Source organism: Chrysochloris asiatica, unplaced genomic scaffold, assembly GCF_000296735.1.
Source record: "Chrysochloris asiatica unplaced genomic scaffold, ChrAsi1.0 scaffold00021, whole genome shotgun sequence".
NCBI lineage: Eukaryota > Metazoa > Chordata > Mammalia > Afrosoricida > Chrysochloridae > Chrysochloris > Chrysochloris asiatica.
In genome coordinates this window covers 7,081,439-7,092,592 of record NW_006408539.1, presented here as the reverse complement: position 1 = coordinate 7,092,592, position 11,154 = coordinate 7,081,439, and the positions used below count along the sequence as shown (strand labels likewise).

The 11,154-nt window shown below is 40.5% G+C and overlaps 1 pseudogene; it reads right to left on the bottom strand.

Moving 5' to 3' along the window:
* Positions 1 to 9,456: 9,456 nt before the first annotated feature.
* On the bottom strand, positions 9,457 to 9,958 carry LOC102823411 (annotated as a pseudogene).
* Between the last annotated feature and the right edge of the window lie 1,196 nt (positions 9,959 to 11,154).

Here is an 11,154-nt window from a genome sequence, read left to right as displayed (position 1 = left end):
GGGAGAAAGATGAGGCTTTCTGCTCCCGTAAAGATTTACAGCCTCGGAAATCCTGTACAGGGTCCCTATGAGTCAGAACCAACTCCATGGTGCATAACAACAACAACAACAACAAACTATGAAGAATCACATTTCTATTGTGTACATTCAACATATTTCTTATTTCATTTTTTAAAAATGTAACAACTGATATGGCCAACTTTAAAAGCATTCATCTGAAGTCATTCTGAAATCAATGTTGGAAACTATTTTATACGGAAACATGACAGTCTTTACTTTCCAGTGATACACCTGCTTTATTGACTGCCTGGTAGAGTATCCTCCAGAGTATCCTACAAGGAGGAAGAGCAGGCAGGAGGTGTAATTACTAAAATCCTGCCAGTACTTCTCCTGACTGAAGTAACAGTGTTACTTCTCGCCATTGCTTCCTGTCTCTTGACCTTCTCTGGCTCAGTGTTGGGTACTCTGTTGTTACAAGGACCTTGGATGAGCACAAGTCTGGTACTCTTCGTTGGTTACACCAAGACTACACTAATTCATGTTTGACCGACACATCACCTACTGAATACTTGGTTGAATTTCCACTCTTGAATTGAGTCAAATGATTTGCTGTTTAGTACAACTTTCTGATTTGTGGGTTAGAGAAGTGGATATGTCATATCCTATGTAGAGAAAGGAGTCCTGGTGTGACGCTGTGGGTTAATGCACCAGATTGCAAAGCCGTTTGAACTGTAAGGTCGATGGTTCAAGCTCACCAGCTGCTCCTTGGAAACCCTATACAGGGTCGTTATGGTTTGGAATCGACTCGACAGGACTTCACAACAACAACAAATGTAGAAAAAGGCCTATGAAGAGTTTTCTAGAATAGAACAATTATTTTCCAAGATATGTGAGAGGGAGGACTATTTCTTCCACCCCTGCAAAACTCAGAAGACTTTTCAAGAAGCCTGGAGTAATTAAAATTTTTAGTGATAGGTTATGTAAGAAAATGATGTATATGGTGTGATAGTTAAGGTTTTGTGTCAACTCAACTGGCCATGATTCTCGGTGGTTTAGTTAGCAGTTAAGATGTAGTTATCACCTCCATGATGAGCTTGAATATGATGCAATCACCCCATGATGTGCTCTGATGTGATAAACCCAGATTTCATGTTTGTTGTTGTTAAATACTATCGAGTTGATTCCAACCCATAAAGACCCTGTATAGAGTTTTCAAGGAGCAGTTGGAGAGCTTGAACTGCCAACCTTGCAGTTCCAATCGACTTTGCAGTCCAGCGCATTAACCCATAGCGCCATACCTGGACTCCCAGATCTGATGTTCTTATCTCAAACTGTAAATCTGTACTTTTATTATGCTAATGAGGTTAATGCAATCTATAGGATTAGGCTGTATCTTGAATCAATCTTTTTTAAGATATAAAAGGAGAGAAGTGAGAAGAGAGAGAGAGAGAGACCTATTTCTCTTTCAATTGAGGGGAGTGTGTCCTTTGGATCTGGGACCCTTGCACTGGTGAAATGCATAGGTTCAGGGGGAGATTAATGACAAACCATACGGAGATCTCCACGGAAGGCTGGGCGTACAGAGACTGAAAGGAGACGAGGACATTTCTGCAGAGCTGACAAAGAGAAAGCTTCCACCCTGAATTTGGACTTCTACCTTCCTAAACTGTGAGAGACTCAATTTCTGATTGCCAAAGCCACCCACTTGTACTATTGTTGTTATAGCAGCAATAGAAAATGGAGACACATAACTTTAAAACAAAACTGTAATATTTTATATTGTCATTTTAACTAGTGGTCAAAACGAAAAGGCTTCTTTGAGTAAATAATAGAAATGATGGTAGCAATACAATGGGTTCCTTTTTTTTTTTAATGTTCTTTCTGGCTGTGGGTTTATAATGCTACCAAAGAAAACCGGTTGTGCCCAAGCCTGTCCTGGGATTGGTCTATTTTATGTTCTTTCTGGGATTGGTAAGTATACTAGTCACATGAAGTGACTGTGATCTACTGAGAGGATTGGTCAGTCTACTATGTAAATAACCACAACACAAAACAAATCTACTGCCATTGATTTGATTCTGACTCATAGCAAATAGGGTGTTTGAAACCACCCAATGGGATTGAGTAACTTGCTTATATGAGCAGCCAATCCAATAGAGGTTTTGAGAGAGTGATACAAGAGAGATAGAGAAAGGGGCTATAACTCTGGACATGGTGAGCAGTGGACGAGTGACAGCAGGAATCAGGAACCAGGTGAAGGTAATTGCCATGCGTTTGTCAGTCCATGAAGTAAGAGAGAGCTGATCACCTTTGGGCAGGACGTTTGCTGATAGAGTGGGATGTCTCTGGGCATTTGACAGTAGAGCTAAAAGAACTAAGCAGAGGCCAAGCTGAGCTGAACCCAAGTGGGGTCCAGAGAGGCCCAAAAGGCCCCAGTGGGGTCCAGCCTGTGGACACCATCAAGAGGACAAGAGAGGGTTTCTCTGTCTAGCACAGCTGTTAAGGAGCTGAGAGTGTTCATGGTTAGACATTGTCTTAATTGATGAAGTCAGTCTTGGTCATAGGTTGTATTCAATTATTTCCAAGTTGATTTTGCTACTGAGTTGTAGCCTGTTACTTCCCTAATAAACCACTTAGCTGTAGGCATAGTTCATGAGCTCTGTGAAACACTGCAGTGAGTTACTGAAGTCAAAGACAGGAGGCCAAGCACAGAGGGCAGAGGGAGTGCTTGATGTTAGAGAGGAGTAGTACATCAGCTTGAAGAAGCTGGAAATTTGGGATATCTTTAACCTCTACGTAATAGGAACCAGCTTTGTTCTGATTCTTATTAGATAAATTATTCACTTCATGATTGTCAGGTATTTAGAAAATAATTCATGATTATTAAGTAATTTGGAGGATTTATAATTGTTTTTACAGAAATTCTTCCTTATATTTGAGCATACTTCTGCTAAATACTGCTGAATTTATTATGGATATATTTTTCTTTCATTAATTTTTTTTTTTAAGATAGGATATTTTTATAGCTGTCGATACAGACACACTTTAGATCTAAAATTTTCTTCCCTGCATAATACTTTTATATCACTGAGTAGAACTGTCAAGGTGGATATTTACTGACCACGAATGCTTTTTTTCTTTTTCAATACCTAGATAAACCATAATCATTGGTCAGTAGGAGATGCCTAGCAGCCATCAGCAACCAGACTTTCTTAATAGAGGAATACTAACATCTCAATTGGAGTCCTAGTGTGGTGCTGTAAGATAAGCAGTCCATAGCTAACTGCAAGATTGGCAGTTCAAATCCACCAGCTGCTCCTTGGAAACCTTATACAGGGTCACTATGAGTCAAAACTGAATCAATGGCATGTAACAACAACAATATTTCACTTACTGACATGAAATTATTCTTGGAAAAATCTTACCTTTTTGCTGCATTGAGAGACTAAATAAAATTATTTCTTAATTTGGGTCTTCCGGAATGTCTTACTAGGACTTTGTAGTTGAAGATGTTGCTATTGGCAGTTTTTAGCTGAATAGATTTCTGACAAAGTACTTTTATTCGCCCTTACTCAAGATCTAAGGAGCCTTGGTAGGACAATGGTTAAGGACTTGGCTTCTAATAGAAAGATTGGCAATTCAATCCCACCCAGGGGTTCTTCACAAGGAAGATCTGGCAATCTGCCTCTATAAAGATTACAGTCTAGAAAACCCTATAGGGCAGTTCTACTCTGTCACATGGGATTGTTATGAGTTAAAAATCAACTCAATGACATTTTACAATAACTCAAGGTCTATAACAACCACTGCTGTTCTGGCTTCTCTCATTCCTCCAGATTTGCTCATCTGAAACACGTTTGAGGGACAATACAGCCTGTCATTTTATTATGAAAATTGGAGGAAACTGTTAAATCTCTTGGGAGAACAAATAAAATAAATCTATTCTTACTAAGCTATAAGTGATTAATGCTAAATTCTTCCCTTGGCACAAACCTGGATGTTCAGTGGGAAGAAATTGAAGACTGCAGCTGCTGAAATAGATGATAGCATTTAAGACTCCGGGGCTCCTTGGAAGAATTAAAGACATCAAGAAGGAATAATTGCATACTTAAAATTTTTCTGAAAGTTAACTCTGGTTTCTGCAATAGGTCTTTGTCAAGAAAGGTTAACTCTTGAGCAAACCTAGTTACGTATTTTCAACACACAGTGTCGGGACTAAAGTTGCAAATTCAAATGTAACTCGTAATCTAGTCTCAGACAAGATATGAATACACTCACAAGTTAAATACAGATACAAGAAAAAACCATAATTTTTCAAGATTAATTGTGAATTCAAACAGCGCAGTGATCTTCATGGATTTCATTGGTCCAGGGAGACATTAGGGAGAAAGAGGAATTTGTGATTCCCCTTATAGCATAGGAAGAATTAGCTATGAAGAGAGAAGATACAGGAGTATTACATGGGTGCTCACTTCCCACTTGGAGAATGAAACTATTTCCAACAACATGACCTACATGTAGTCCTTATCTGCAGCCAGTTTGTGTTTCTTGTTTGTACAGAAATCTGCCTGGGGCCACACTGGGACTGCCTCCCAGTCAAGCTTCCAGAGTGAACAATTCATACTAACATGGATCAGTTCTGCGCTGGTCCACCCTGGCTCTTTTCTGTCAATGAAAGTTGGCATTTAGCACAAATTCTACTCAAAATGAATGCAAAGCTTGCACTATTGAAATCTTGAGAGTCTTCAACAGACTAAGAAAATTGATACATAAACTAAATATGAAATAATCTACCTATAAATGTCTGTTTAAAAGGAATTTTATAACATAAAGGACTGTCACTCACTCACTGCCATCGAATTGATTCCAACCTGTAGTGATCCAATATAGGGTATCTAAGACTTTAAATATTTATGGGAGTAGGAACCTCATGTTTCTCCCAAGGAGTGGCTGGCGGGTTTGAACTGCTGACCTTGAGGTTGTTGTTGTTGTTGTTATCTGCCGTGAAGTTGGTTCCGACTCATAGGAACCCTGTACAGGGTTTCCGAGGCTGTAAATCTTTATGGGAGCAGAAAGCCTGATCTTTCTCTTGCAGAACAGCTGGTAGTTTCGAACTGCTGACCGTGAGATTAGCAGCCTGATTCGTAACCACTACGCTACCAGAGCTCCTCAGTCCAGTATTACCTTATTGCATCACTCTAGAACTCCTTAAAAGACTATTGCTATGGTTGTTGTTGTTAAGTGCTATAGAGTCCATTCTGACCTTGTATAGGGTTTCCAAGGAGCGGCTGGTGAGCTTGAACCACCGACCTTGCAGTCCAGTGCATGAACCCACGGTGCCACCCCAGGACTCCAGGATACACGAAAGACTATAGATATACAGAATGTATTTGTCTTTGGTTCTGTTCTTGTTGTCATTACTATGTGATCTTCTCAGTCCTAAAATCCTAGGACAACAGCTATAGTACCACAAAGAGAAAAAGAAAAGATATGGAAAGGTTTCCTTTTTTAAGAACTAGGTTTGAAAAACTGATCTAGGAAGGCTCAAAAAGCTGACAAGTTTAGAAGTATGATTTTTTTTCTTGCCCAATGATTGATGGTCTTGTCAGCTCTCTGTGCAATGGACATAAAAAGGAAGAAGCCACCGGAAGATTGCTGAGTTTCAGGAAATGTCTCTGTTCCATATCGTTATCATGGTGTCACAAGGCTTACCACTAGAGACACGGGATCCTTTTGATACAGAAAGTAAAGCATCATGCCCAAATCTCTTCATGAGGATCCAAAGGGCTTGGAAAAGTTAGGGAAATAAGTAAAATTCATCAACACCCATGAAAACCAAAATCGGATACGATTGAGTTGGTACCAACTTATAGTGACAGTACACTACAAAGTAGAACTGGCCCACAGGGGTTCCAAGGCTCCCATCTTTACAGTTATTACACAACCAGGGTTCCGTAACTCCCAGAAGGCTCTCCTGGACAAAGAATCTTAAAGGTGGGAGAAAACTGATGTAATCTGATAGATTAGCCCCTTAGTTTACAAAGGTGCAAAAACATTTTATGACTTATAGGTGTGACAGCTAATGGAAACATTCTCTATTAGTAACAGAATCCAAGACTAATGTTTGTTACAACTTGAAATGAAAAGTGGGAGGTAGGTAGTTGTTGTTAGGCATTTTTAAATTAGTTCTGATTGACAGCGAGCACTTCATTTTGCTTGGCTCCATAGTCAAGGCTCACAGAAGCATCAAGAAGTCAAGAAATCAAATCTGCTTCACAAAACCTCCTTAACATATTTAAGAACAAAGATATCAGCTTGAGGATGAAGAAGGTACACCTAATCCAGTTGCCTCATTTGTTTGTGGAAGTTGGACAATGAATATGAAAGACCATAGAAGAATTGATATATTTGAATTATGGCATTGGAAAAGAATATTGAAAGTACCATGAACCACTAGAAAAATCAACAGGTCTGTGTTAGAAGAGGTACAACTAAATGCACCTTAAAGACTAGGATGATGAGACTTCCTCTCTGGATAATTATGAGGAGGGACCAGTCCTTGGAGAAGGACATCATGCTTGGTAAAATGGAGCATCAGAAAAAAAAAAAGGAAGACCCCAATGAGATGGATTAACATAGTAGCAACAGCAGTGTTCTGAAGCGTAACAACAATTGTGAGGATTGCGTAGGAGCAGGCAGTGTTTCATTCTGTGGTGCATTGGGGCACTATTAGTTAGAACCGACTCCATGACACCTGGCAACTGGCAACAATGTAGAGCAGAATGAAACACTGCCTGGTCCTACATCATTGTCACAATCATTGCTGTATTTGAGTTCAGTGTTTCAGCCACTGTGTCACTCTATCTCATTCAGTCTCCATCTTTATCCCTAACTTTCTACTTGATCAAGCATATTGTCCTTCTCAGGACAGGTCCATCCTGATTACATGTCCGATGTATGCGAGATGAAGTCTCATAATCCTCTTGTACTTCTTCTAAGACAACTTTGCTTCTTTTATAACTAGCACATTTCCTATAAGGTTGCCCACAATTTTCCTCTTTTTTAATGGCTATGTTTAATTCTTGTTCAATGTAGCTCTGTTAGTGAAGGGACTTAATTGCCTTTGTTCACTGCTGGATTCACAGAGCCCAGAACAGTACCTAACATATAGTTGTTATTGTTGTTGTGGAATCAGTCCCAACTCATAGTGACCCTGTGCAGGGTTTCCAAGGCTGTAAGTCTTTACAGGAGCAGAAAGCCTCACCTTTCTCCCGCGGAACAGCTGGTAGTTTCAAACTGCTGACCTTGCAATTCGCAGCCTGATTCATAGCCACCACACCAGAGCATACAGTAGGAACTCAATAAATCAATGGTGAGTCCTGGGGTAGTACTGTAGGATAAGCACTGGAAGGTCGGTTTGAGCTGTCAAGGTCAGAGGTTCAAACTCAACAGTCATTCCTTGGAAGCTCTATACAGGGTCACTATGAGTCAGAACCAACTTGATGGTACTCAACAAGAACAGCAACACATCAAAAAAGATTGTTACTAGAATTCCAGCTCAAAAATGGATCTATTTCAAGTACATTTAAAAAAAAAAATGTCTCTGTGAAAAGTGGATGGCTGAAGACAGGCTCTCTCGGGATTTCAAGGCTTAGTCTCATGTTGAGACTGTGAATCCTTACAAGAGCAGACAGCTTCATCTTTCTCCCAGTTAGTCTTATTAGAGTATCTTAAAGAAAGGTTCATTCAAAACAGTGGCTTCTGAGGGGCTCTACTGGGCTAGTTCATCTACAGGTCAGCACAGAAGGTGATGACGACCGTTTGGTGGGGATTCCAACAGGATACTATTGATAGATTTTCTTAAAGGATACGGAAATACCAGGAGGGCTATTTTGGAGTACTGGTGTGGTGCTGTGAGTTAATGTGCTGGATTATCAAGCTGCTTTGAACCCCAGGGTCAGCGGTTCAAGCTTATCAACTACTCCTCAGAAAGCCTCTACAGGGTCACTATGGGTTGGAACCAACTTGATGACACTTAACAAAAACAACAACAACTATGAAGAACTTTTTTTAAAAAAATGAAAGGTTCATTGGTGAGAAAAAGACCAGGGAAATTATGCTGAGAAAATTATTTTTTTCCATCACAATAATGCACCTGCTCATTCTTAAGTCTTGTAAATGCTGTCCTGTGAGAATATTTTGGTGAAACCTTACCCATCCACACTATAGTCTTAATCTTATCCTTTCTGAATTCTTTTTGCTCTCCAAACTTAAAGAACATTTAAGAGGAATAGAATCTGAGTTCCTTGAAGATGCTAAAACTGCTGTTTTGACCTAGAATAAATCAAAGAATACACAATTCATTGGGAAAGGGTTAGATAAATGGAAACACCTCCTTCCAAAGTATATTGATCTTGCTGTTGTTTAGTGCCATTGAGTCAGTTCTGACTCACAGAGACCCTATATAGGGTTTGACCTGCCCTTCTTGTGGTTTGTAGCCCAATACTGCTCCTACAGCACCACACCAGGGTCCTAGATGGAGGATATGTCAGGAAACAATAGTGTTTTATTTGGACATTTTTGTTTAATAGAGACTTTAATAATTTTTATAGCAATACTTTTTTTTTTTCTTTTCAGTGCCTTTATTAAGAAATATCAAAAGTTGATTACAGCTCCATACACAGTTTTACAAAGTTTAAGGGAGGGGAGTAGCAGGCAGGCCCTCAATATGCATGTTTGAACCTGATGGTAGCTTGTCAGAGAGGTAAACCTTCTTTAACAGTGAGCTCCACATCAACGGATTTTCCCATTTCTACAAGGACATAGCAGAATACCTAAATTACTTGAAAGAGTTTTGATAAGTTATAATACTTAATAATACTTCTTAAACACCTTTCAATTTGTCATCATCCTTCCCTGAACAAGCAAAGCTGTTTATAGGAAGCCTACACTGGAGTCTCATTCACTGCGTTTGTGTTACATTTTCACAAAGCCTGCCTTGAAAGTTGGAAAGCAAGTCACATGTTACCATATTACATATGGGAGAACCCATACACATGATTATTTTTAATTGAACATTTAATAGAAAGGGGGGAAATCACTGAACTTGGAAACACAGAATCACAGTCATTCAATGGCACCATCAAGTATAGGGCATACCTGGCAGTTCCACTGAGCACCAGTCACAAAATAGCATGACTGAGAATCACTGGGCACAGGGTCACCAGCATAATATATAGAAAGGAATCTAACCTCTTCAGGGATGGTGCCTCACAATCTTTTATGTCAGGGGAATTGCATCAGAGGGGAATTTACCTTCAAAATCATTGAGGTTAGTAGGTTATCAGTACCAAATGGGAAACAGCAATGGTGTGCCTTGGTTAAGGCTTGTGCTGGTTTACCTAACAGTAGATTTCTGAAGAGATTGTCCAGCAACATCAGAAAGAGCCTTCATCTTCAGAGGAAGGACTCCTTGTTCACCCACATGAGACTGCGTGTCTCGTTGGGCTTGCATTCATACTCCATGACTGAGAACGGGCTTCCCCACTGGCAGTGATCTCGCTTGTGGTTAATTGTAGAACTTGACTTGCCACACTGTCTCAGAGGTCCCAATATCCGCGAATGACATGGTGATCTGGATGGGCTGACGTACTCCACTCTTGGCTGGTGCCACACCTTCTGTGTCATAGATGCCCTATAAACAATTCTGTCTCCATCAAGTTCTTTAGACTTCAGCTCCAGTGGGACGAGTGTGCCATCAATGGAAATGCTCTGGACTTGCAGCTTGGTGGGCTTAATCTTCCCCTCCACCTTTAATCTTCACCTCCACCTTGTAGGAGGATCCAGTGAGCAGCTTGATGGTGTGGTTCTGGCCATAGCGCTGCCCATCCACCTTGAAGAAGACTGGACCGTCATTGAGTTGGATGCACAGCGCGATGGAGAGGCGCAGGTCACCCATGGCTTGGCAAGGGGCTGGTGCGGAGGCTCCGGAGGCTGGGCTGGTGCTCTAGCAATACTTTTTGATTTGTTGTTGTTAAGTGCTGTTGAGTCAGTTCTGACTCATACTGACCCTGTATAGGGTCCAAGGAGTGGCTGGTGAGTTTGAACTGCCAGGCTTGCCGTTCAAACCAACCTTGTCGTCAAGGGCTTATCCTACAGCATCACACCAGGACTTTTTGACTTAACCTCATATACTTAAGCAGTTTTTTTCTCTGTAAGTTTTCTGCAGCCATAGTACAGTATTTAGACTAATGTTTACATGCCTAGGTTAATATTTATAAAACATATTTCATGATTAATGACAAGAATCTCATGAGGAGTTGTGTTGTATGGTGAATGATTTAGATAGAATGACCACTGGTGGCATAGTGGGTTACACAATGGGCTACTAACCACAAGGTCGACAGTTCAAATCTGCCAGCTGCTCCATGGGAGAAAGATGAGCTTTTTGCTCCTGTAAAGATTTACAGCCTCAGAAACACTATACAGGATGGCTATAAGTCAGAACAGACGGCACTTAACAACAAGAAGTTATGTTCAGAAAATCTGGTGGTGCAGTGCTTAAAGCACTCGATGGTGAACCAAAAAGTTGGCAGTTCGAATTTACCAGTTCCCCCATGGGAGACAGATGTGGCAGTGTACTTCTGTAAAGATTACAGACGTGGAAAGTCTATTCTGTGTCCCTTTGAGTTGGAACCAACTTAACAACAACAAAGAGTATAAAAACCACAGGGCAGACTATTTATACCTCCAGGTGTGAAGTTTCTAGTAACCCCAGGAAAGAGACATTTGTTGCATGTGCATTTGGTTTCTGAAAATGAGAGTTGTGCTGGCCGGCCAAGCATGCACAGGTGTGGGTTGAGCATTCATTCACCCATCTAACAACCTTCATTGGAGCCTTGTATTTGCATGGCATTTGCAGGACTCTGAGGATGCCCTCATTGCTCTCTAGTGGAGAGATTGGCAATAGCTATAATTACATATCTATGACTCCTGAACAAATGAATTGTCCATGCCAACCTTGGTGTCCTTTGTGAATCCAATAACGAACAACCTCAAGGATGCCATGGCAAGCTATGATGAAATCTTGGAACTTCTAACTTATTCAAACAATTACAACCAACTTAATAAGCTTAAGGTATTTGAGAAAGTGTA